The 25,601-nt window shown below is 40.9% G+C and overlaps 3 long non-coding RNA genes across 4 annotated transcripts; 1 reads left to right on the top strand and 2 right to left on the bottom strand.

Annotated features, from left to right (window-relative positions):
* Positions 1-8: 8 nt before the first annotated feature.
* Positions 9-18,369, top strand: LOC118175021. The gene is made up of 2 exons (XR_004754854.1): positions 9-988; positions 17,873-18,369. It is a non-coding gene; the product is annotated as an uncharacterized LOC118175021 (long non-coding RNA).
* Positions 1,784-8,707, bottom strand: LOC118175019. The gene is made up of 2 exons (XR_004754852.1): positions 5,431-8,707; positions 1,784-3,447 (listed from the first exon to the last, which is right to left on the bottom strand). It is a non-coding gene; the product is annotated as an uncharacterized LOC118175019 (long non-coding RNA).
* LOC118175018 lies at positions 12,342-20,031 on the bottom strand. 2 transcript variants are annotated; one of them, XR_004754851.1, is made up of 3 exons: positions 19,651-20,031; positions 17,639-18,117; positions 12,342-15,601 (listed from the first exon to the last, which is right to left on the bottom strand). It is a non-coding gene; the product is annotated as an uncharacterized LOC118175018 (long non-coding RNA). The 2 variants fall into 2 exon arrangements; XR_004754850.1 differs by having other exon boundaries at positions 12,342-18,117.
* Positions 20,032-25,601: the final 5,570 nt, after the last annotated feature.

Below are 25,601 nucleotides of genomic sequence, written 5' to 3'. Positions count from 1 at the left end.
CCCGCCGGGGAAGGGTCGCTACGCCCCCCTCACACACACACACACGCCGCTTCGATCCTCCCCTCAACGGCCCAAGGCCGCCGTCACGGCTGCGGGCTCGTTCACCCCCTCCCCTCGGTTCCCTGGCTCCGGTCGCGCACCGGCGGCGGCTGCTCTAATGTAACTTACGGGAGCTGGGCCGCCCGGGGCCCCACTCGCCGCCGCGGCATGTGGACGCTGCTCATTGGCGGGGCGAGCAGAGCGGGGCGGGGGATGGAGCGGCCCCGCCCGGGCCGCTGAGGCGATGGCGGTGGCGGTGGCGGTGCCTGGCGCGGTCCTGCGCAACGCGGGGCGGCCGCCCTCCGCCCGGGGGAGGAGGCGGAGGCGGGCGCTGCAGGCCTCATGCGGCGGCGGGAGAGCTTCCGCCCTGCCGGGGATGAGGCCCGCAGGTGGGGGGCGAGCTGGCCTGGCCCCGGGGTCGCAGCCGCCTCCTGGTTCGGTCTCAACCCGCGTTTGGTGGTTGAGGGGACGAGGGGATGCCGCCCAGTCAGGAGGGCTGAGGCGATAGGTGCCTCGGTGCAGCGGCCTGTCGTGACTGGAGTCGCGTGTGGGGTTGCTCCCGCTTGTGTCGTGACAGGAGCTTCAAATACGCAAGGGTGGGAGTGGGACTGTCTCCACTTCTGTGGTGACAGGAACCTCGTGCAGTCTTGAATCCACCCGAGGAGAGAAAAAAATCTCGAGCTGTGTGCCAGCGTCCATGCACCGAGGGGTTTGCGCCCCAGAGGTGCTGCCCCGGCCATGACGGGGCCTGTGCTGACAGAGCACTGCCTCCCACGAGACTTCCCCAGTTCCCATTCCAGCCGTCGCACCCTGCCCCGCCAGCATAACCGTAACACGCACACTCAGCCCTGGCTTGCAGCGAGATAACATGAGGAGGTATAAACTGCACGGTGTGATTTCAGCAGCGTGTGTGGTGTGAGATACCAGCCTTCCTCAGCGCAGTATCTCGGTAAGTGACACAGACTGGAAAAACTAATATAGAATACAGAAAACTGACTGATTTAGCCATCCTCCCCAACAATTCACAGAAACTTCAGGGAACACAACACAAGCTGTTAGAGGGATCAGCACTGACCGACACTAGTGACACCAGCTATACATAACACGCAGCAAACAATACAGGACACAATATAAATACCTTCCCTTAAAAGCACTCAGTTCCAACCAACGCTCCTGTGTATGCATTTGCAACCACAAAAGCTGATCTTTACATGTGTCCTGGCTTACATAAATGCGGATCCTACATACAATCTGCATATCCACCAGTGTTAAAAACCACCCACAGTATCGTGCTATGAGGAACTGTCTGATCTGGAAGGAAAACCTCTTAATCTTACCTCTGTATTGGCACAAGAAGTGAGGAGAGGGGACAGCCAATATTAAATTATGACATTCTAAGCTGTGTGTTGCCCTCTATCCTTTCTAGCAAAAGTACAGCTGTCCTAGAAGAGATTCCTGTGTAACCAGCCAATGTCCAGATAAGGATTTCTTGACTGCATGTCTGCACTTCACAGGGCAGTTCTGTATAAAATTCATGAGTTACAGTCAGATGACCTAGTTCAAGTACGAGAATTAGTTATTCCATGCTTGTATTAATTTTATCTTGTTTATCAGCAGGATTAATCTGCATGGCCAAAAGTTGCTTGAATACAGTTATGTTGCTTCTTGTACCACTGCATCCCCTGCATGTTCCTAGCCATACCCTGTTACAGAGGCAAGAATGTTAACATGAGAGTCTATATAGTTTATATACAGTTTACTGTATATTTTTGTTGCTGTTTTGATATTTTTCTTGATACTGTGAATATGAATACATGATTCCATCATCCCAAAAACATAACTGAAGTCAGAAGGTACACATGCATCTGAAATTCATATTCTCACAAAACAATGTCCTAGAAAAAAAACAACACAGTGCCAACAGAACAACCGATGACTGCCTGTCACAGGCCCAGCTAAGCCACACCTAAGTTTTCAGTTTTCCAACACACAAGTACAGACGTACCTCTGTCATCAGACACCTCCAAATGATAGACTCAGTGTCAGTCCCCATAGTATGTGAATGTGCAACATTAAGAGACATGTAATTTCCACAACTGATACATACACAGTAAGCCCAGCTACTTCAATTAATATATTTCACTGACTGACAGTAGGGTACATCTGGGTAGATTCCAATCTTCTACCACATTAACACAGCTGACATTATATGTAACATTATGTAAAAATACATTTACCACACCAATATTTTTCCCCACAAACATATTTTACTAGACTTTGTATACAAGAACCCCTGTAAAGCACTTGATAGTCATGCACTTCGTTTTCTTACTACTTTGAAGTATTATTTGAAAATGTTATAGAAAAAGCAATATAATTAAGAATCAGTAACGATTTTCAAAACAAACTGGTATTGGGAAAAAAAGTGGTCATATTTCATAATTATTTCCCTTTGTTATATATTTTGTATGTCATTATATTTTGTAAGCCTCCAAAAAGGCTTACGGAAAATTATTTAGGCGTACCAGAACAATGGCATGTGCAATTAGAACTTGGCAGTGTGTGTAAAAAAAAAGTAGATATGGTGTCTTTTCAACTTGTTAACAGGCAGTAAATGTGGCTAGGAGAGTAGAGTTTGCATTCTACCATGTCCCAGTGAACTCTTGGCATTCTCTAGGATTCAGTAGTCCAGCTACAGCTTGACAACGCCACTTCCCTTGTTTCTGTCTCTTCCACTGAGAACAGAAGACTTGATCCTTCCCATTCTTTTGCATCTTTTGAACACAGACCCTACATGAAATGTAGAAAGAACCCGAAAATACAGTTCTCTGCCTGTGTTTTTTCTGCCACCGGGTGTTGTTACAGCTCAGTGAACATCAGGAGAAGAATGGCAGAATCAAGGACTGCTCTACAGGGCTTTCTCTTCCAGAGCACGATAAAAATCTGCATTTCCTTTATGATGGTTTCCTTGCCTTTCCATAGATGTGCAAGATTGATGCTGGCTGATCACTGAGGATTTCTGCAGAAGTGATACCTTTCAAATCCTTAAAGATCATTTGTCAGCTGCAAATTTGAAAATTATTTGCAGACACAGTGCTTGGCCTACACAACATAGTGCAGAACAAACTACAAATACCCATGCAGATGCTGCGCCAGAATCAGCACCTGAAAATTTGGGCATAAACTGATAGCATATAAACTTAAAATTGTGAATTGAAGACAGTCGTACTTCCCATCTTTTGGTATCTAGGGATTCACAAAGTTTCCTTGTCTTGTCTCTTAAAGAATATGGTTATCTTGACCCCAATCAGAAGGAAGGCACCTCAGCACTGCCTAAGCTGTCTAATCCTGACGAAAGCTTCCAGGAGACTAGTATTTCCCATGTGGAGATAGCTTTACATTCTCCATCTGTAAGGAAGAAGGAAACCGATTTATTTTGCTGTTACAAGAAAAAAAAAAAAAAAAAAAAAAAAAAAGTTGCAGTTTGTTTTGAGTGTTACCTTGGAAAGGAGCACAACAAGCTTTAGCCTTGATGAAATTCCATTCACATAATGGAAGTACACCATTCATACATTTGGCCTGCTATCTTTTTTTTTTTTTCAGTGTAATATATTAGAAGAAGAAGCCAACACTTCAGGCAGCAGTATTAAATCTGTTCCTGTAATGCTTACTAATTGAAGTAAATGGGAATTTGGCCTGAGAGAGGACTGCAGGATGCCTTCCTTCAAACTGCAGTAACATTAACTCATCCATGTTGCTGCAAAGCAGATTCGCAGTTGAGTTGTTAGTTGTAACGTGGGTTGTCTCTTGTTGTACGCAAAGACATCAAGTTCAAGCTCAAGTTTCAAAGATTAATAATTTTTACTGGATCTGCCTGCAGCACAGAGAGGCACCCACACACAAAATGGCGGTTTGTTGTGCTGACCAGCAACAGCCTTCCTATGCCAGGCCTGGATCTCTTTCAGTGGACTCAAAGTTACACTGCTTAACTGTGCCAAAAAGTGTAACGATTTTTGCAGATTGGCTAATTGCCTAATGAGACTTAGGGTGAGACCACCAGACTCATTGCTCTTATTACCCCAGATGATTTCAAACACACATCTTCATGAGTGACAAACGGGGGCATTGTTTCTTCCTCCCACGGTACCATTTTATTCCTCTTAAATTACAGTTATTAAAATGTTTCAGCCACTTGAAATCTACCAAAACGTATTAAAATACTGCAAAAATGCTGGATCAAAGTGGAAAGGTTTAAAAACTGCAAATCTGTGATAGGATAATGCAGTTTAAATATAGTAACTGTTTTTTTCCCGTCAGCTTGCTCTTTGATTTCATGGTATTATGTCAAGGGTTTTTTTTTCCCTTCTCTCCCTTTAAGAAGCTTATGGCTTAAACAGCAAAATGCGAAAAACAAAACAAAACAAACAAACAAAAAAAAAACTGCAATGAAACAGTTACACAAAACCAGTAGAAAAATAAGGGATTAAATATGAGTTTGAAATTTGACAATTAAGATAATCTGAGTTTACTCTTTATCTGTTTTCTGCTTAGGCAACGTGCGTTCCTGTATCAGCAGCAGGTAGAATTTGACTACCATAGAGACCTGAGAGACCGTGAACACAAAGGGTAGGGTTGCTGCTGGGAGATTTCTAGAACTGGATCACTGCTCCTGCACAGAGCAGCTGCTTGCTGCCTCGGTAGTGTAAAAGAGACAGCAAGCCAGATTCTGATCTTGGTGCCAATAGCAATAAGAGATCACAGTTTGGGTTAGTAGATTTCCTCTCTGGTTTCCGTGTCCTATTGATAGTCACTTGGTTTCTCACTGAAGTATCCATTAGAGTATTTACCATGATCATCTCCATTTCCCTGTTTGGAAAAGTCTGCCTATCCTAATACTGACGTCAATAGGAGATCTAGAAATATGGGAGAGAGCATCAGAACCAAGCTCCATCATATCTGAAAAAATAATTTGATCTTTATTTGTTGGCCGAGTCATTTCTCTTAAAGGGAAATCGGCTTGACTGCTATCTTAAAAATGCACAACTTCAGAAATAAAGCACTGGTCGGTGCCCATGAGATTTGAATTATGTTCTCATCCTGACCTGAATTTTCCATCTAATTAAGGTCTAATTCTGATTAATTTGGCAGCTAGCTGCCATTTTTCTCCTTTGTAAATATCCCTTGTGTGCTTCTGGAGCTCAATTTTGCTATCTGTAGAAGTGGCTAGGGATACTGCCAAGCTCGTAAGGGTGTGGGGTCAGCCACAATATTGATCAAATGGTAGAGTTTGCTGTTTGGGAGGCGTTATAAAATTGCCCTATATTTTATGTCTGTAACAAGCTGATGGCTAACTGGGATGTCATAGTTGTGGTCACACGACATATTACTTACCTGGAGATTTTAGCGGGCCACCACTTTCAGAGCAAGGAGGTTGTTTCAGGTTTGAAGCCATCAGTCAGTCTCTGGCAGTTAGAACAGTGCCAGCTCCAAGCTGCACACACAAACACACAACACAGCCTGGTTTCTCACAGTATTAAAACTTCAGATAATTATTTTGGATGGTTTTCTTTTTGTGATTCTTGAGTGTATTAGAAATGCTACCCTGGCATTCAGATTTTATTGTGTGCTCTCTTGAACATGTAATACACATTGTTCCTATACTAATCAGGTATAAGTGAGTTAGTCTGGTGCTTAGCAGACTAATGACAAGTCCTAGAAACTACCAGCTACAAGGTAGGGCAATAATCAGTGTAGATTAATAGTACCATTGTATCCGTCTCTAGGGGCACTATAAATTCAAATTCCTTTCCTGCTTTGTAGATATTTATGGGGACAGAACCAGTCTTGTACACTCAAAGGAAAAGAGAATGGAAATTACTCATACACAGTGCTTTGCATGGTCCTGCCTGTGATAGGATGGAAGAAAGAAATAAGGATGGCTGAGAAAAGCACATAGTTAAACTTTTCATAGGTTCTTATTAGTCTGTGGGCAGCAATGACAGCCAGAATATAGCTAATAGATGCCATTTTTTTTGTCCTTTCACCTTATATTTACTTAAGTTTGGTATAATAAGAGTCTTAGGTTGAAGTGAACCATCTCAACTACTTATTTTTAAAACTTTCTGGTTTGCATCTCTTGACACTATCAGAGGCTGTAATCAGGGTGGTATGTAAACAGTATATTTTGGGTGTTTCTCAGTGTTACAGTACTGCGCCATGATCGGTTCCCCTGTGCAATGCGTATCTATCATTTAGTTTGTTCGCTGAATCACAGTGAAGTCACACTCCCTATGACTTTTCAAGACTGAAAGCATGACATCCTTGTGTGCTCCATGTAGGTGAGTAGCACCTTAGTCATGGAGATTATTTCATTTTCAGTTACTACCAACATACTGAAGGAACACACTTCAGTTTGCAGACATTGATAAAATTCGGCTATCCCATCCAACAAGCCCTTTTGTTAGTCATGCGATATATTACATAGAATTTCCAAAATCTTTAAAATTCTTTTTGTTGAATATTTTTCATTTCCTGTGACATAGGAAAAAAAAAAAAAAAAGCAGAGATCAAACCCAAATGCTCTCTTTGGTTTACCAGTTACGTTCTTCCAGGCTGAACCATCAGAAATCTGTGTAACCCATGGTCTGTGTGGGTTTTATTTTTAAAAAGGCAATATTTCAGTGTGCAATTAATAGGTGCAATTAAACGGTGTCTGTCACCTTCCCCTACCTTTCTTAAGGTCTTCACATCAGCTTCCTAATGTGGGCTGTCCAGGGAGAAAAGAGAAGCTGCAGGACTGCCTTCATTTTCTGTTAATGTGACTCTAACCAAATCTGAATGCATTTTGCTTTAGTGGAATAACTGCTGTATTGATCTTTTGTGTTTCTGCTTCCTTATTTCTGCTGTTCAATACAATCTATCTAGGTATTTCATGAAAATGATAGGTTGTTGAAGGGGGTTTTAACCTCCCAAATTACCCATGGTAGTTTTGGTCACTCAGAAAACAAAAATTCTTATGATTAATCTCTCAGAGCTCAAGGCTTCCGATATGTCAGGTCTGGTTTTCTCTGTTTATTATGCACAGATTTCTTCTGTGCCAATGGTGTTACATGTGAACTCAAATTATCCTGACCTACAATACTTGTTCTATTTCGAGGTTCCTGATTTCTAAAAGATTGTTTGATTCCTGGGTGTTTTTTTGCATTTTTTTTCCCCAATTCTGATAGCAAAAGAAATCCTCTCCTGAGTCATATTTTAAAAATACTGCTCAGCTCTTAGAGCTGCTTCTGCTCCTGTGTCACAAAGCATTATTGAAAAGATATTCATTTCTACCACCTACAATTGCTCAGACAGAGAACTTCATGAATTCTTTTCCACTCCCATGTTGAAAGTATGCCGGCGGCTTTCTTGTTCCTAAAAGTGTGTTAGAATGATATTCCTGCTATGAGCAGGTTGGGCTTTTCTTCAGAACCATGCTATCAAGCTTATAATTTAATATTAATAACATTAACAAACATTATTTCTAATGGTAGTGCTGATATTGTGGTTTCTGTTATTGTATTAATAATTTGAAACTTCTTCTAATCTAACTTCTTAGGCATTCCATAAACCTTGATGAAAATGATCTTATACAATATCCCTGAGAGAACAGTAAATATTATCATCCCCATTTCACAAAAAAACAGGCGCTGAGGTTCAAAGTCACACAGTCTATGGCAGAACTAGAAATAGAAATAGTCTCCTGGCTCTCAGTCCTGTTCCTTCTCCAGTCACCCTAAATAGTTTCTAGTATAGCTTTATAAGACATTTATCACATGATTTTCAAAAAACTCATCTTCTTTGTTAAGGAAAGCTTAAAAGATTTTTTTTTAAAGGGATAAAAGGAGACTACTTCATTTTTTTAATGAGGTTGCTGAAATGATTCTAGCTGTTTTATTGTCAATGCCATCCACGTTTTGTGAGTTAATCCTGACCCTAGGTACACCTAAAATAGATATCTTTGCCTCCAGCTAATCAACAGGCTTACTAAGATTGCCTAAATAATTTATGTATAACCAACTAGTGGAAACTAGATCTTCTGTGATTTCCCTAGATACATATTCTGCATGTATCATGTATATCTTTGCCTATTTTTGATATTCATTTGAAATTCAGTTGGGACATTTCAGAACACTTGTACTCCAGCTGTATAGCTCTAAGCAAAAGCCATCTGGAGACATAATACAGTATCTTAAAACTGGGCAGAATAATGTTTTAAATCCAAGTGCATTGTCGATGAAGATTCTGAATTTTCTGTTAATGAATATTGGATTGGAATTTTAAAAAATCACAACACCACAGTTCTATTTCCAACTCTGCCACTGGCTTATGTAGGTAAGCATTTTGTGTCAGTGCCCTATCTGTACAATAAAAATAATGACATTTAACATAGATGTTACAGTGATATAGAAACAGATAAATATGAGGTATGAGGATGGTTAAATATGAAAAAATAAATAATCTATTTTTCTTGTTTATAGCACAAGAAATGTGGAAAACATACAGCACTATATGTTGTCTTCAATGAAGTAGCGAAATGAAGCTTGGAACAAAAACTTGCTCCATTGTGGAGAAACTAGATTTTTTTCTTCCAGTCTCTGCAAACAGAAAGTAAAAGCATTAGCAGACGTTGTCCTACCTTGTTCTGACCGCAAATTCAAGAATCTTTCACATCCGTAGCTGAAATGGAAGGTACAAACTGTCTAGCTGGAGTTCGTAACTCCTAACTTTTATCCACAATCCGTAATTGGAAAAAATATTCTGTCTCTTTTGGGTATCAGCTACTAAAAAATTTGCTCATGTCTGCTCCGGTGTGCCAGGAATGCTTTGGGCTGTTAACTGTACTTGTTGAGACTAGCTGCAAAATTAGGGCCAGGTTGCAGCTTCAATCAGCCATGCAGAAAGTGGAGGAGGACCAAGTACTCCAGGAATAATTTAGGTGTGACAGAACTTCTGCAGCAGTCGCTGAGAACAGAGCAAGCCTTGTTGCTGTCCCACATGGGCTCAGCTGTGCTGGGTGGTGTTGCCTTCATCTGGGGAGGACATGGCAGCACCGAGCTAGAACAATGTGCAAAAGGAATGTGAGTCACTGTCGTTGCAAATCATGTTGGTTTGCATGCACCTCTAACCTGTACTATTTTTATCAATCCCATAATGCCTGTCTGTTCTCATAGTTAGCGATGTCAGCATGTGCCTTGTATTTCTGTCTTCATTTATTCCATCGGATCTCCGCACAGCTGAAATTCCTTCAGGCCTAAGCCTTGGGGCAGTATGTTGAGTTCATGTACCATTCCCAAGTGTGAACTTGATTACCTTTCACATTTAAGTGTTTTCACATTTCAAATGTGTCAGAAAAGACCAAGCAGAAAGACAAATGAAGATCTCATTGAGAGTGATAAAGACATGAATTGTTTCTGGCTTGTATGCCTATAGTGCCTGTTTATGACAGCTGTAGGAAGGGATGAGCAGATCTGCTCATTCATATTTGCTGTGCAGATCTCCGTGCTGCTCTGCAAAGCTGGAAGGTCTCTACTGCTTTAGACTGACCTTTAAAGGCAACACCTTTACAGACTTTTTTTCAAAATGTCCACACTCATTGAGCTGTGGTAATTCTGCAGGCATTCTGTCAAAGCCAGTGGATGTTCATAATCCCTAAGAAAACATGGATTCATGGTCAGCACTCAATATCCTTGTATGTTGAGACAAATTGAGGGTTGTTCTACATCGTGACATCTGTTAAGACCTCAAAATATTAGAACTGGGCATTTCACAATCATTTTGCGCTGAATAAGAAGTGCTAGAGCCATTAGCTCTTGTTTCTGTTTCTTCTTTCTACAGACATCTTGGCAGATGAGAAAAACCTCTGTCTTTCCACGTGGCTAGGAATATAGGCTACTGATTGCAACTGCTGCTAAGTGGCACGTCCAGCTTTCTGATGGAAACACTTATCTCCTCCACATTTGCATTTTTTTGTGTAAAGCTGTGGTTGCCACCTAAAACCATGACTTTCCAGATAATCCTTTTGTTTGATCCTGGCTGACACATATGAGATTGTGCTCTGGTACTTTTTCTGTGCATTTTCATTCATTCTGAATTTCTCACTCATTCAGAACAGATACCTCAAGACCACGGTAAAATGAGGCAGTACCAGTAGTTCATTTTTTTTGCTGTTTTGTCTCAAAGAAGAATGAATTCAATTAATCTGATTAGGAAAGAGGCTCAGTTAAATTCATTCTCACTTCATTTTGGTGAGAGGACATTTTTCCTTTTCAAAGTATGATGAAATAAAAAGCAGACGTTGCGTATTTTTTTAATGAAGGGAATATACAAATCTCAGGCTATGAATTCACCATGACAGATTTCTGATGGGCTGGATTTGGGCCAGTCAGCAGTCTTTATGATAGATCATTATGACGGATTATCAAAAAGGCAAGCTGCACTTTAGGATGCATTAAACATGGCATAGCCAGCTGGTCAAAAGAGGTGATCCTCCCACTATAGTTAGTGTTGGTGTGACCTCACCTTGAATATTTCATGCAGTTCTGGTCTCCACAATACAACAAAGATGTTAAGGTCCTTGAAAGTGACCAGAGGAGGGCAACAAAGCTGGTAATGTCCTGTGAGGAGAGGCTGGGTTGCCTGGTCTGGAGGAGAGAAGGCTGAGAGGTGACCTCATTGCTCTACAGCTTCCTCGGGAGGAGAAATGGCAAGGGAAGCACCGATCTCTTCTCCCTGCTAACCAAAGTCAGGACGCACAGGAACAGCACAGAGCTGTGCCAGGGGGGTTTAGTCTGCGTATTAGGAAAAATTTCTGTACCATGAGGGTGGGCAAGGCCTGGAAGAGGCATCCTAGAGAGGTGGTCAACGCCCCGTGTCTGTCAGTGTTCCAGAGACGTTAGGATAATGCCTTCATTGATATGGTTTAACCTTTGGTTAGCCCTGAAGGCAGTTGGAGTACATGAGCTATGAAGGTCCCTTCCAACTGAGCTATTCTGTTCTGTTCTGTTCTAGTCTAGTCTAGTCTAGTCACAAGTGTTTTTGTATATCTACCCTGGATCCATACTACATTAGTATTGATGAAGGTTTCCAGTTTTTGTTGGCAGATAGTATATTGGAGGATGTATAGAAAAGACAAGTCTGAAAACAAGGCTCAAAGTGCTCGTTTTTGGAAGTAGTTGCATTAAGTGTTCTGCTGGAACATGAGTTTGGAAGGTCATTCTCTTATTTCAGGGATGTTTGAGTTGAGTTTGACGTTTTTATTAGTAAAGGTTTATGAGGTTATTTACTTTTGTTCTTTGAGGTATAAACCAGCCCCTGTGGCTCTCACAAGTCTAATTATACAATTATCTGAGATAAAACTTGTGACTAATATACTTTTTAAAACTTCTAGAAAAAGCTGTGCTATACATAGAAACGCCACAATCTCAGGTCATCCCAGACCAAAAAGCAACTGATCCACAACTGTGAGGACAGGAATCTCCCTTTTGGGAAGGTATAAAGTTTCCCTTTCGCTCTGGAGTTTACTGGCCTTCCACCTGCCACCGGGTCAGAATGACGACCATTCCTTGGCTTGCAGGCAGCGTCATTTCAGAAAGAAATCCTAATTCAAGTGGAGAAAGTAAACATTTTTGTGAGGTATATATTTGATTACTTACATGAGAGCTGCTTGAAGAAAGAAGCCAAGCAGTCAGAGGAAAATGATTTTAAATAGAAATTCTCAATACACCATTCAACTCTCCTTTAACTGGATTCATGCAGAAACAGCACATAAATGAGGCCAGGATACATGTCATACCAAGTTTGCATTAGCTGGAAGGTTTGGAAATAATTAAGAGCAAAACTGTTAATGCTCCATTTAAATAGCTGCTGCCTATCTGTCCAGTATGAAAGCCCAATCTGTTGTGTTCAATCAGCTTTCAGCTGCTCCTTGCCAGCAGCCTAATTCCCCAGTCTTGTCTCTGTGCTATGCTTGTGCATTCCACTACCTGCTAAGTTAAACCCTGCTGTCCTGGTTTTACATAGAGATTTCTAGTGCTATTCAAACTATCCACACCGGTTCAGAATACAGCCCCCAAACCCGTAAGCTCTGCTGAGGATCCCTACAAACATGTCTGATTTCAGTGGAGCCCCATGTGGGTGAAAAGCCCACAGCTCTGTGCTGCCTTAAGACTGATTTCGTACCAGTTGTACCAGTTTCTATGTGTTTATACAGTTTTGACCAGCTGTGGATCTGCAATATTTCCATGTTAGCTCCTCTTTTTTGTAAGTAATCTGACTGACAATGCAGAGTAAGTTGTTCACCCACGCTATTACCTATTATCATACATCAGGTGATAGCGATCTCAGTTTTCCTAAATCTCTTTCCACTTGTGTTTGAGGACCAATACATTGGGTAATCGTATTTATATCACATGAGGGTTCAAAAAAAACCCAGTAACTACACTCCTTATGTGCTCAGTGTGTGCTAGATTCTGTGCAAATTGTGAATCAGCTCTTCAGGGAAGTCTCTACTTGGGTCTGAGAGTTACAAAGGTCTATGGTTAGTGCTAGAAGTACACTGGCATGAAAGGTGCTTTCAGGTTGAGAGATGTTCTAAGCCTCAAACCTGTACCACCAGTTCTTTACTGAGAAGTCTGTATTAAAAATGGCAAAGTTCATTGCACAGGCATTTGGAAGGAACTAAAGAGTAATTCACTGACCTTTGCAGATTAAGTAACACGTATTGTCATAAGGAAGTGATATGTGAGTAACAAACAGCAAATGTTCACAATTATCTTTCATTAACCTCTGAAGGGAGGCAATCAGGATTTCCTGAACCTAACAAGTTCAGTGTCCTGCATCTTGTATGTATGGGTCCGTGGCACGTTAGTTCTCTAACCAGGCCAGAGGATGCAAAGTGCATTGCATGCCTTTTATTTTCTGAGTGTGTACGTATGCTGGAAAGAAGGAGGAAGGCTACGGAATGGGCGTGCAGATGGGCTACTGAAGGCACTGCGCTCTGCTCTCAGATTTAGCAGTGCCTCCGTTTGCACTGAATTAAATGAAACTCAAGTGTCTGCACAATACGTTGCGAAACTTACTTCCACTTAAAGTGCTTTGAGATACTGAACAGTAATAGAGAAACAAAGAGCAGTGTTTTGCTGCTTTTGCGGAACACCATATCACAGGAAGAGGACGTGAATGAAAATAAATCTTTTAGTGAGGTGTGTGATTCAGAATTTGAATGCCATAAAAGTTAAATATGTTCTTTTTGCTTCTATATTAACTTGGTAACTCAAAGGATTTTTACAAAATTTACAGGGAAAAAAATCATGGGAAACTTTTTTTGCTTCCTTCTGGAAAGCTAAATCTGTTCAAGTGCAAACGAATGTTTCATTCTTACGTGATTTGAAAGACAATGAATTAGCGGGTCTCCTTCTCTATTCTTTTTTCCACTTTTCTAATTCTACATGAAGATTATTTTCAGATTCATGTGTTGGTTTTATTTATGTGGATTGTTGCACACTGAAATAAATTGGCCACATTCCTGCTCAAGCAGTGTTTTTAAAGCCACTTCTTTTATTTCGAAATTCTTGGTACAGCGTTGCACATTTTTAAAAAAATTAAATTAGTGAAATATAGAAAACTTCTGTTCATCGGTCTTAACACTTGAGCTTATGATTGTGTGGCAGAAAAAAAAAAAAAATGGAGCAATCCAGACACCCTGGACAAGAGAATCACTTTACCTCAGGACACTGAGATAATTTATCTGCGTGGCTTAGAAAAAGTGCTAGATAAGACTGAAGTATGGAGAGGCTGAGCACATCCAGGCTCAGCATTTGGATTATCAAGAAGCAAATAAATCCAGCAACTGGCATCTGAATATGTTAATGTTGTAATTTCTAACATGGAAACAGGAAACTGCATTTATGAGACAAAAATATATCAGAGATAAATATGGTTCTATATATAATATATACATTTTACATATCCAACATCTTTGCCAAAATATGAATAATTTGCTGCACACTGAAGTTAGAAAATGCCAGAAGAAAGGTTGCCTTTCCAAGCATGTACCCTAAAGTAATCTTTAATTACGTGATTCCGGGCTTCTTTTTCTAACCCAGCATTTTCTAATTTCAGCAAGTATTTGATTTTGTAGTCTTCATACTTTCTCTTTTAAGTAAAGACTTTGGGGATGTGTTTCCCCTGGTTTTCAAGAAAGCATTTGAAAGTAATGGTATTCCATCCTACTGACATCCACTTGGGTCATCAGCAGGCTCTAACCTTTATCTGTCATCCTAGAGGACTTTTGGTGGCTGTAACTGTGGTGTTGGTGTGATGGTGAAGTTTGTGCAATGACACTATGTCTTCTGCCAGGTGGCAGAAAGCTGCAGGTGTCGGACAGGAGAACTGGAAGGTAAAGGAGCACCCGAACCAAGTTTTCAATAAGTTACTTATTGGTGCTCTCTCTCATCCTTTTCTGTTCGTTAAAGCTCCCTATTGTGCAATCATTAACAACCTCGCTCAGATAGCAGTCACGTGAACTTCATTGACCTGATTCTGTATGGCCTCGTACTGTACACATGGTCATTTTTACTCATGCAAAATAATTAAAAATCTTGATTTCTGCTTTTCTAACCATTTCAGACTACTTTGCACCTAGTTTATGCAGCTGTGAATGGTAGCACATAATGCTGCAGCATGCAAGCCCAGGGCCCATGTGCTGGGGAGGTCACACTTCAAACTGTTTTTTTCACCATGGTTGTAAGTCAGAGTAGTCACGCTGACTGCACAGAAGCTGGATCCAGCTTGCTAAATCATTTTTCCTTGCCTGTTTCTTTCTGTTGTGAACTGAAGAGTTTTGATCAGTAGATGTAACATGCAAGCCTCATAAAAATTGTTCACTTCCTAAAATCTGTTTCTGTGCATAGGCATGAAGTCTGCTGATAAAATTTAAAATTTCTTTCTGTCCACAACAGGAACGCTCCCAAACTTGTGCCCACCCCTGCTGCACCGAAAAGGTTGGACAATCAGAAGTTCTGATCTCACTGACGTGGAGCTTTCTCGATTTGGGACCCTGACTACTGAGGTAGCTTACAGCCTGCAGAAAAGGTTCTACCTGTGGGGCTTCAGACAGGGTGCCAGAGGGTTGCGTACTTACAGTGTGTTACTTTTCAGTTGATTAACTTAAGCCAGGGTTGTGCACCTGGTACTGAAACTGCAAACTGAAAGTTCTCTGTAAGGGCTGGAAACAGCAACAGCCTGGCTTCCATAAATAATACTGGAAGTTAAACAGTGGTTTTACAGTGTCCAGATCACAGCGTAAATAAGAAAGCAGAAAAATCCAGGAAATCCTTAGTTAACAAATGTTTTGTTTTAAAAATGCTATGCTTTTCTTGATCTGTGAGAATCAGCTTCACAGGAGACACTAAATTGAAGGAAGCAAAAAAACACTTTCCTCTGACTTGAGCATGGTATTCTTATGTACTGGAAGCAAAGTTCGTTCTCAGGCTTCTCGGGGTTAGCCCAGAAGCTCACAGACCTTGGGGAAGTAAGAAACCAGAGAAATACCCTATTAACAAGAGACCAAGCTTGCATCAAAAAATATAAAACGCCACATGCTGATACCAGACATTACAACATTTGGCAACTTTAGGAGATTGGATTAGTGCGATATTTTGAATTGAATAATCCCAAAGGATGTTCCAGGAGTGTTGGGCCAAATTCTGCCAGGAGGTAACTGTATCAATCTTACTGGATCTGTACCCAGAGCAATTTGATCCTTTTTTGTTGTGACCAAAATGCAATGGTCAGGTTTAAACTGAGCAGCTGTAGAAAAGCTATGGCCTCTCTTTTAAAGAAAGAATTTTAAAAGTCATTCAGTTATTTCAGCTAAGTACAGGTGCTATTTCAGATAACAGATATTCGTACTATGTCAGATAACAGATAATGTGCTGTTTTCATCTTTGGCTGCCAGAGCAAACCGAGTAGCTCAAAAGCAAAAGGGAGGTAAACAGGAGCATTCTGAGAAAGTTTTTTGCACTTAGGAGTATGCTGATACTTGCTGGTTCTATGTCCCTGTTATCCTTAGTCCACCCCGTTCTAGATCCAGGTCCTGTTTAGGTCACAAGTGTTCCCATTCTGTCCAAAGCATCATCTCTGTCTGGTATTTATTACATACGCCAGTGGACTGAATGACCTGTGAGCGGGCCAAATGCCAGAGGAAAACATGCTCAGGCTGGAGGCAGCCAAAAAACTTCTGGACAGTCACTGGGAAGCTATGAGGGGTTTTGTCCCTTTTTTGCCTTATGTTTTCTCCTATCTATGTGTTTTTTGAAAAGGAGAAACTCTGGTCAGGAAAATACACATTTTGGCTAGGTACAGGTTTCTATATTCTGTTCAGCTCACTCAGTAGCATATTCACTCCTATCCTATGATTTGTTTTTTCTCATATCCTCTCCATGCAAAAAATGTGCTGGAAGTGTAGTGCTAGTTGTGTAGCGTTTGGGTTTATTATTCCTATGTTTGCCTTACATGCAAATGGGTAACTGCATCTTGCTTTCAGGTGAAACATGGCCTGAGCAAGTTGGGGAAGCCTGGAGCTTGTACAGAGCTGGTGTGGCAGCGTGGCAGTGGGTAACCAGGCTGTATCACAGGGAAGGATTTTCCTTATCCTGTCTCAGAGCAGAAGGGAGGCATTTCAGCAGACATTACAATAATTTCTGTATCTCGGGAGGCTCAGAGTTGCTGTAGCAACCTTTTGCTAGATAGGAATTTGGCTGGTGAAGCCCCACAGGAATCTGCTCCCACTCTTGACTAACCTCTCACATCACCGGGCTCAACTGCCAGGGAGAAACCCCAGCTGCAGAGCGGGCAAGCTGAGGGCCCTCTTTCCGCAGGTTCCTCGCATAACCATCCCTTAATGACCAGGATCAGATGCCTTTTGGCGATTTTCCACAGAGACAGAGCTCAGTCTGAACCCAAAATGTGAAATGGCCGTAGTAAATTTTGTGCCTTCGAACAAGCCCTTATTCATGCACTCGCAGATACAAAATCTGAACATGCCAAAGCAGGGAGTGCAGATTTAGAGACCAGTGTGGGAAGTTTGACTGGGAGGCAGCAGTAGTTCTGGTGACACAAAAGAAGTATTATAAAGTCACTGAGGGGATCAGGCAGATGGGAACAGACTTGAGTAGGAAGGAATACAGACAAGGTCCCCAAAGCCTGTTACTTGGATTTGGATAAAAAATGAAGTGTGAAGTTGGTCAGAGCATGAGGGGATGCATCACTGCTAAACCAGTTCCTTCAAAAGTGTGAAGTAGTTTCTAGAGTAATGAAAGACAGATTTTTGGCCTTCCAAGCTGCTATATGGTTCAGAATAATATTTGGGAGATTTTATTTATAGATAATATTGCCCAATGGTTAGAGAGAGGAGACAGTTATTTTGGATTCTTGCCTTTTATTTCTAAGGCTACTTTAATAATTGGTTTGTCAAACCACAGGACCCTGTATGTAACGCCTAGAAAGTGATAATTAGAACAAGACTTTGACATAAGACATAGTTCAATGAACAACTTACCCTGCCTGGTACACTTCTGCCCAAAGAAGCAGCAGTGCTCCCGCCTTACACCTTGGTGCTGGTTTCAGTCCCTTTACTTCCCCTCATTACATGGGTACAGGCACTGGAAAGTTACGTAGCAAAAAAAAAAAAGGTTCAGCGTTCAGCCCCACAAGCGGTTTTATCACTACATCTGACAGACAGATCAGTCACTGAACCAACTGCTTGTGATTTTTTCTCTGTGTTACCTTTCAGGTGAACAGCTCGGTGATGCGGCTGGCAATTCTGCGTGGGCACTGGTGCCAACACAGCTGAGGGATGCTGCAGCTGCCCAAGGGCAGGGATCGGGGGCAAGAGAGGGGAACCAACCCAGTCTGTGGGATTTCACAAAGCCAGCTACAAGCCCTGGTCTTTGGAAGGGCCCCGTTAAGCAGGCGTCCTCCAAGCGCAGCTGTCAGGTAAGCCTGGAGCTTCCTAGGGCTGTGTGCCTTCTGTTGTAACTGGTGGAGGAGGAGGAGATGGCATAAATATTGTTTTCCCTTTATATAATATGATTATTGCCTTGGAATCAGGACACGTAGGGCTTCTAGTTCCTACTCCCAGGTTTGCTTCTGTAACTCATTAACAGTCTGTGTAGGCTGAAATACCGAGCAGTCATGGAGCAGGTACCAAGTGAGTGCAGTTTGAATCAACATGCTGAGCTGGGGAACTCGATGGCCGAGGAGAAAATAAAAGAAGAAAAATGAACAAAACTGTACAGTCTGTAACACTTTGTAATTCTGCAAAGAAAAATCAAGCTCTGCTAGCAGGTTTCTTAGGCTGCAGGCAGATGTTAGGCCTCCGAGAGAAGTGGGCCCATGTATGGTTACAGCCAGCTGAGCATGCCGCTGAGTGGCAGCAAGAAGGGCGAGTGGGCTTTGGAAAGCTGGCCGGTCTCTGTGCAGCTGCAAAGTAATCAAAACTGAACACGGACTGTTGCCCTGGTTAGACTCTAAATATTCAGAATTACAGGGCATTTCATGTAATTGGGGATAGAGCCTTGGCTCTGTTTCAGGGACAGGGGTAAGTTTTTTACTGTATATTTTTAAAAAGAGCATCCAGTTCTATGGAATCTATTCCCAGCTAAAGCACACAAGCTCTGGAAAGGTCAGAGAGAGGCATCTCTAGCTTTGATAAATAAACAAATCTCTTCTCTGTGGCTGGGATGTTGTATTAATAGCAGTAGATTTGGTTTCGCATTGTGGAGCTCCTCCTGTTTCATTGCTATTGAAGATAAGAGAACACAAAATGTTCTGTCACCCTCCCCATGAGAAAACAAGCCAACAGGCAGAGGCTATTATGTTTAAAGATATTACCGAGGCAAAGACTTGGAGAAAGCAAACACTCAGGTTTATGTTCGGTAACTACTGGATACCATAGCTGGCACATCAGTAACTCGGCATTATTTAATGTCTTACGTGAGAGAGCATACAAGACAAAATCATTACAGTAGAAATAACCTAAAAATAAGGGTTGAGCCTTAGGCAGATGGAAGTGGATTCTATCCTTTTACATTTTTCTTAGTGATTGCCGCAAAAAGTAACAGCTCTTTTCTGCTTCTTAACCTATTCGCCATTCTGCTGCAATCTGTTTTACTTCAGTTTGCAATCTGCAGTTATTCAGACCTTCATTACAGGATACCAGGACTGTCAAAGTTTCTCCAAACAGTTCTTGAAAGGAAAAGACTTGGGAAATTGTTATGCCCTCCAACTTGGCGGTAAGCATGTGTAAAATAAATTAACTGAGCTATGCCTTAGAGCTTCTCTATGCAAGTTATTGATGAATAATTAATTCTAAAATTCCAGATGTGGAATATCTTAGTCTGGAATAAGTACTCCCGGGTGTAAGGCAGATTTAAGATATGGTAGTGGATGAGAAGCATGATGGGAAGAAATGCAGAATTTATCCTTCATCAGCTATCATACGTGACACATACAATATCCCTTCCCACACCAGGACCCTGTTCCATTAGCCAATACATGCTTGAGACATACCTCTTGTCCTTAGTCGCACCTTTTCTCCAGATCGGGCGCCAGTCCAAACAGGAGACAGCCTTCTCTGCTGCAAATAAGCATCTTCTGTTGGAGAGCAGATTGCTAGATAGAAGTAAAAATAAACACCAACCAAATCAGCTAATTCTCCTCTGAACAGTTGTTTTCCTTGCCCTTGAAATGTCATCAGTTACACATTTATTTCTTTCCCTGATGCTCAGGTAGAGGATCTGTTCAGAGGAGAGTTCTTCGTGCATGCAGTAGGCATTTTGTAAAACTACACCTCTACATAGGATACATAAACAAGCCAAATGACTCAACAGAAAAAAAGAGTTACATGCTGTGAGATCTTTCCCTCTAGGGATATTTATACCGCAAGAAAATCAAAATATTGGCGGAAGACAAAGACACTGAAATCACCAAAATCGTTCTCTCCCCAGTCCGAGTCTGACCAGTCTAGAATTTAATTTAGAGATGTGCTGCCTGATCTGGCCCTAAGGTCCACCTTTTATGTTTCATGCGAGGAAGAGAGCCTCAGCTTAGGTTAAGATGTTGCTTACATGTAAGTGTTTATAAGTGAATGTCACTTCCCATCTGCTCTACTCATTGCATTTTACAAAAAAAAAAAAAAAAGATTAATTATTTCTTCTAGATCAGTACATACACAAGTTCCTCTAACAAAGTTCATAAGAAATTCTGGGCAGAGGCAATGGATTTATTTGATAGCTACAGATGACTTTAAAATGATTATAAATGTTCAGAGAAAGTAACAGTCTTTGTAGTGGGGAGTAAAAAGCCAGTAATTGTTCCATATTGTAGCTTCCTTACCATTTAAGAACAAACCCAAATTTAATTCTGCCATCACAGGATTTTTGGCTGAGTTAAATGTGAGAAAAAAATTTCAATTTAGAGCATGAAAATTCTTTTCGGTGTGATTTTTGATACAACATATGCCAGAGAAATGAGGAAAAAACCCTGCAGTTAGTGTGAGGGCCTCCTGATCCTTCTGAAGGATCCTGTGTGTGTGTCTCAGTATGTTTGTGCTTGACAGGATTTAATACAGATATTTTTGGAAAGGATTGTGAGTTTTATTTGTACCTGGTACCAATAAGATTTGCTTTTTCAAGCAGATTTAATAGTCATCAGAGCTGTGCTCTGAGTCAGATATTCTAAATCAAAGCAAAATTGGTGCACTTAACACTTTTTAATTACATCATAAGCTACTAAATTTGAAATGTTTATTTTTACTTTAATATACATCATTAAGAAAGTTCAATATAACCTACTACATTCATATGCTGACCACTGGAAAAGAAATACTAGAGACACGGTGTACCATTTTGAATTATTCCAAGAATATCATGTTCTTAAAGGCATTAAGCATAAAAACAATACGTGAGAAGAGAGAAATTTATTGTTTTATCTCTTCACTGTTGATCCAGTTGTTTGGCTTTGTATAAACGGAACTGTGGAAAGGCTGTCTTTGCTGCTTAACCTTATGCAATGATTTTGACGGTACAAGCCTGATATTATCGACTTAAATCTCTTTGAACAGCACCTGAATTTTCCTGCAAGCTGTAATAAAAGGCAGCAACCAGACCCCCAGTTATGTAAGCAATAATATAATTGCTGTTCTGTTTGACATGGTCATAATCTGATTTCTGATCATATGTTAACAAATTAAGACAATTCTAAGGCAGATAGTCAACATCATTATTTTACTCTTCCACGTCTTTTTAAAATTTCTCTTTTCTTTCAAGAATGAAGTCTGTTCTCTGAGTTGCAGCTGGAGAATGAGGGCAGCTGAGGCCACCCGAAATCTCAGGAGATCAATAGTGTTATCAGCTGATGATCTAATTATGGATTATTTGGGTCGGACTCTTTTCTCCTAGCTAGGTGTGACTTGGTTGACTTAAAAGAGGTTAGTTCATTCAGTTCGGAGGGGATACAGCATAAATGAACCATTCCCCTAATAATTGCCATCCTATTAATCATTACAAAAGCCTCATATTTCCCATAAGCAAATATTCTGATTTTATAAGACATTTTTAATAAATAATTAAGAATATCGTAATGCTATGACATGAGTTGCTGGCAGTTTTCTACATTATTATTACATTTGTATTAGTTATATATATTTTGAATGAAGCTCAGGAGGAGAGCATTTACTGAGAAAAATACTGTTAAGTGCTTCCTTTGCAACAAAGCAGTATTGTTTTTGCAAAGGAACATATGAAAAACAGGCCATTGTGGTGCCTATCGTTCATACTTTAAGCTGACCACATACACGACACACGATGAAGTAGGTTTTTTTTTGCATATTTTAGATTCACATAGCTAAAGAGATTGAAAAATGTTGTCTAATTGAATTACATAATAACCCATAACTGCATTCCAGTATTTTGGAACTTTCCACTGCTTTTGGCATAAGCATTTTTATGATTCTCCTATTGCTGTATTTTATCTCACATTAATTATCAGCCTTGAGAAACAGATCCAACGTGCCTGGACATTAAGGTGACACTCAGTAGAAGTGGTGAAGTCCTGCCTTCTAACAAGCAGGGCTCAGCGTTAATGATGGAGTACACTAATTAGGGCAGGCTGTTTTCTCTTTGGTTGTTCCAAAATCCTGGTCAGGAAATGGGAAGGGATCTGCCCAAGATTTTACATCAGGGAAGTGATGTAGGCTGATTTATGCCATCAGGTAAATTGCTAGGAAAACAGCTTCCCCCACGTCTTGGTCTAGTTAACAGATACACATGTCCTATGAGGGGAGGATGATGGAGGGAAGAACATTCCCTGGAAAATCCAAGGTTTGTGTGAGCTTGGGAAGTTTGGATGTATTAATCTCATTCTGCATCTTTCATTTTCTGAGAATCACACAAAGGACAGCAGCATGTGACTCCTCTGGCAAACCTAATCAGAAGTTATGAGTATTAATTTCCTGCCTTCCACTACTGGTCGCCTGGTAAGCATTTGTTAAATGATGCAGCGTTTCTGTCTATTTTTTAATTATTATTTATTTCACTCTGTGATCACTTAACATCCCATTAGGGACGTAGGTTCTGATGAAGGGGATATTTCACCTTTGCTCATGAGCTTTTTAATAAAGCAGTTGTTATTTTTCTAATTTGTCTTCAGACTGTCTTTGGCTAATCACCAAAGCACATCAAGGACAACAGAAACGGCAGACTTTGTTGCAGTTCTGCATTTTCTCTGACAGCGAAGGCAGTTTGGGAAGCTTCAGACCCCCTTTCTTCATCCAAGCCCACTTGCTCCCAGCTCCTTGCCTGCTGCTCTCCCCTTCAGTTGTGGCTATAAGCTGAGTAACTGAGTTAATAACAGGCTGGCTGTGCAGCCCCGCAAAGATTTGTGCCAGCACAGCGGAAGAAATGTTTTCACAATAATTACAGACTGGTTTAAACAATGGTACCACAGAGAAGGGCAGTCCCACCTCTTTCAGGCTACTGGGTGGTTTTTCCTAACCGTTCAGTAAAGTGTATTGCTGTGCTGTCTAACCTGTCAATGAACATACCAACATAAGCTTTGTTAAGTCATCTGGGACAGAATTCTTTTGAATGCAAAAAGACTGTCTTGCATAACTTTCTGTTTGGGCAGTCTGGTTTTCTTTACAGCTGTTTTGTTCCACAGGCAGGGTAAGTGGGAGCAGGAGCCTGCTTTCATTTTCTTTAACTTGCCCACTCATCTTGGTGTAGACCCTTCTAGTTCATGGACAGCACTTGATGTAGCAATTTATCTTAAAAAATATATATGCAAACTGCATGAGCCTGCATACAGGCTCTTGTCGCTGTCTGTGGGCCTGTGTGTCCACTATGGGTGGCTGTGAACAACCTTTGGAAAAAGGGTTTCAGATGGGTCAATTCTCCAAAACTCTGCACATGGAGTCAGCTGTGCAAGCAGTTTGCACAAGGTGGGTGCGACTGCACGCACATAGGTATGAGGATTTCGTGTTTTACCATCAGTGCAGTAATGGCTATGAACCAAGTCATGTTGGAAAATAAAATCTTGTAAACAGAACATGTTTTGTGATGTCTCTGCTTTTGGCAGATTGGCTGGCTGGGCCAGCTGCTGCTCCAGTCTAACGGCAGCGGGTGCGTGCGTGCATGGATTGCATATATGTCAGGTTTTGAAACAGCGTTTTGTGAATTGTAGTTTACTGTCTGCCTTGCAAAGACAATCTTCCATGAAGGTATTAGTATATTCCAAGTAATGCTTTCAGTTAAATGCAAAGTTCTCCCAATTATTTTACTGGACGGATCTTGTTTCTGAAGTTCCATGCAGTCTGTACAACACACTGCAATTGAAGAAGCTCCATCTAATATTTGTTGATCTTCTTTTAGCTTCCAGGTGTAAATTATTGCTGGATTTAATTTCCTGGAAACCTCCATTCTCATTGTATTCAGGGAGCAACCACAGTATGTGCAGTAAGAGGGCAGGCTTAATCCATGCTTACTTACCATGTGCCTTATCTCTGACCAGTAGTCACCCCCAACTTAATTAGCTAGTGTTGTGTTTGGATATTCAATATTTATGCGTCAGTGAAGCAATAACACTGCAACCCACTCTATTTGTTGAATGCCTTTCATAAAACCTCGATGTACCCATAGGGATTGTTTCAAAGATAAATTGCATTAGCACTGTGTATTTGCAGGTAAAGTTGGCTCTGATGCAGCTGCTGTAGCAAAGAAAAATTCCCTTATTTTTAAACCCCAGTATCCATGCCTTTCCAGGGAGAATACAACGCTGTAAGCATCACTGAGCCTGCTGTGAACAGTTCATCTGATTCTAATGGAATTACAGGCTGAATATCTAGTAAGTAAGGAGAAGATTTCCATCAAAGCTAATAGTGTTGTTTGGTTTGGTTTGGTTTGGTTTGGTCTGTTTTGCTAAGGAACCTTTTTTTTTTTTTTTTTCAGAAAGTATAATTTTTCTTTGGAAAGTTTTAACTTTGCATTAAAAAAAGTTTGGTTTTTGTTTATTTGTTTGTTGGTTTTTAGGGAAGGCCGTGATTTTTCAGATTTTCTTCAAGAAATGATATGAACATGTAATTCTTTTGTGTTGTTGACATTGAATAATTTTCATGGGGAAAATGTGTTTTTATTCCCCTGTGGTATATGCTTGTATCAACAAAAGTCCAATTTTTGTTTAAAGCCAAATTTATCAGAATAAATAGGGCCTATCACCACTGACCGGGTTATTCATTAACTGAGGTGACCCTGGATTTGTTCTCACATATAAAAGCAAAAATTAGTGCTCCAGTGATAAATCTGCTTCCTGCATATTTGAGAGGGTCTCATTGCAACCAATTCCAGCAGCCAGGACACTGAGGTTACACCAACCAAGCAGAAGAAACAGCTTTGACCACAGGTCATTGCAATGAACCAAGGCAATGCCAGGGCAATGAACCAGAAGACCAAACTCTCTCATCCCTCACCGTGTTCTAAGACTGACAGGTTTCCCCATGTGCTTTCGGTCACGCTTCTTTACATTGTTGAGAGCAACACTGAATAGTAAAAAATAACTCAATTTCCTCTGGCTGTTTAAGAAAAAGTTCCTTGTTATTTCTCTAGTTGTATAATTAACGTTCCAGTTACAGCACAATGTAGGCACAGGACAGGCTCACAAATAAGTTGCCCTAAAATGCTGTTTACCTCTTTTTAACTAAGCGACCTAACCTTTGTTTGCATGCATGTATGCATGTGCACACCGTGCTTCTACTTAGGACTGCTTCTCCTGGTATTTCTCTCTTTGTGATTGTCAGTAGTTGTCAGGATAACAGAAAATCTCACATTTGGCCTTGTTTCCTCCATGAGCTCAGTGAAGGTAGCTGCGATGCTTTTTATAGTTTGAAACTCCCTGTTAGAGTTTAATTAAAAACTTCAGAAAAAAATGGCTTCCCATCTGTATCGTATTTGTTTATTACCTGTTACGAC

The sequence above is a fragment of the Oxyura jamaicensis genome, chromosome 15 (assembly GCF_011077185.1).
Source record: "Oxyura jamaicensis isolate SHBP4307 breed ruddy duck chromosome 15, BPBGC_Ojam_1.0, whole genome shotgun sequence".
NCBI classification, from domain to species: Eukaryota; Metazoa; Chordata; class Aves; order Anseriformes; family Anatidae; genus Oxyura; species Oxyura jamaicensis.
Note: the sequence above shows the minus strand (reverse complement) of the source record. Positions and strands in the feature narration are given on the sequence as shown.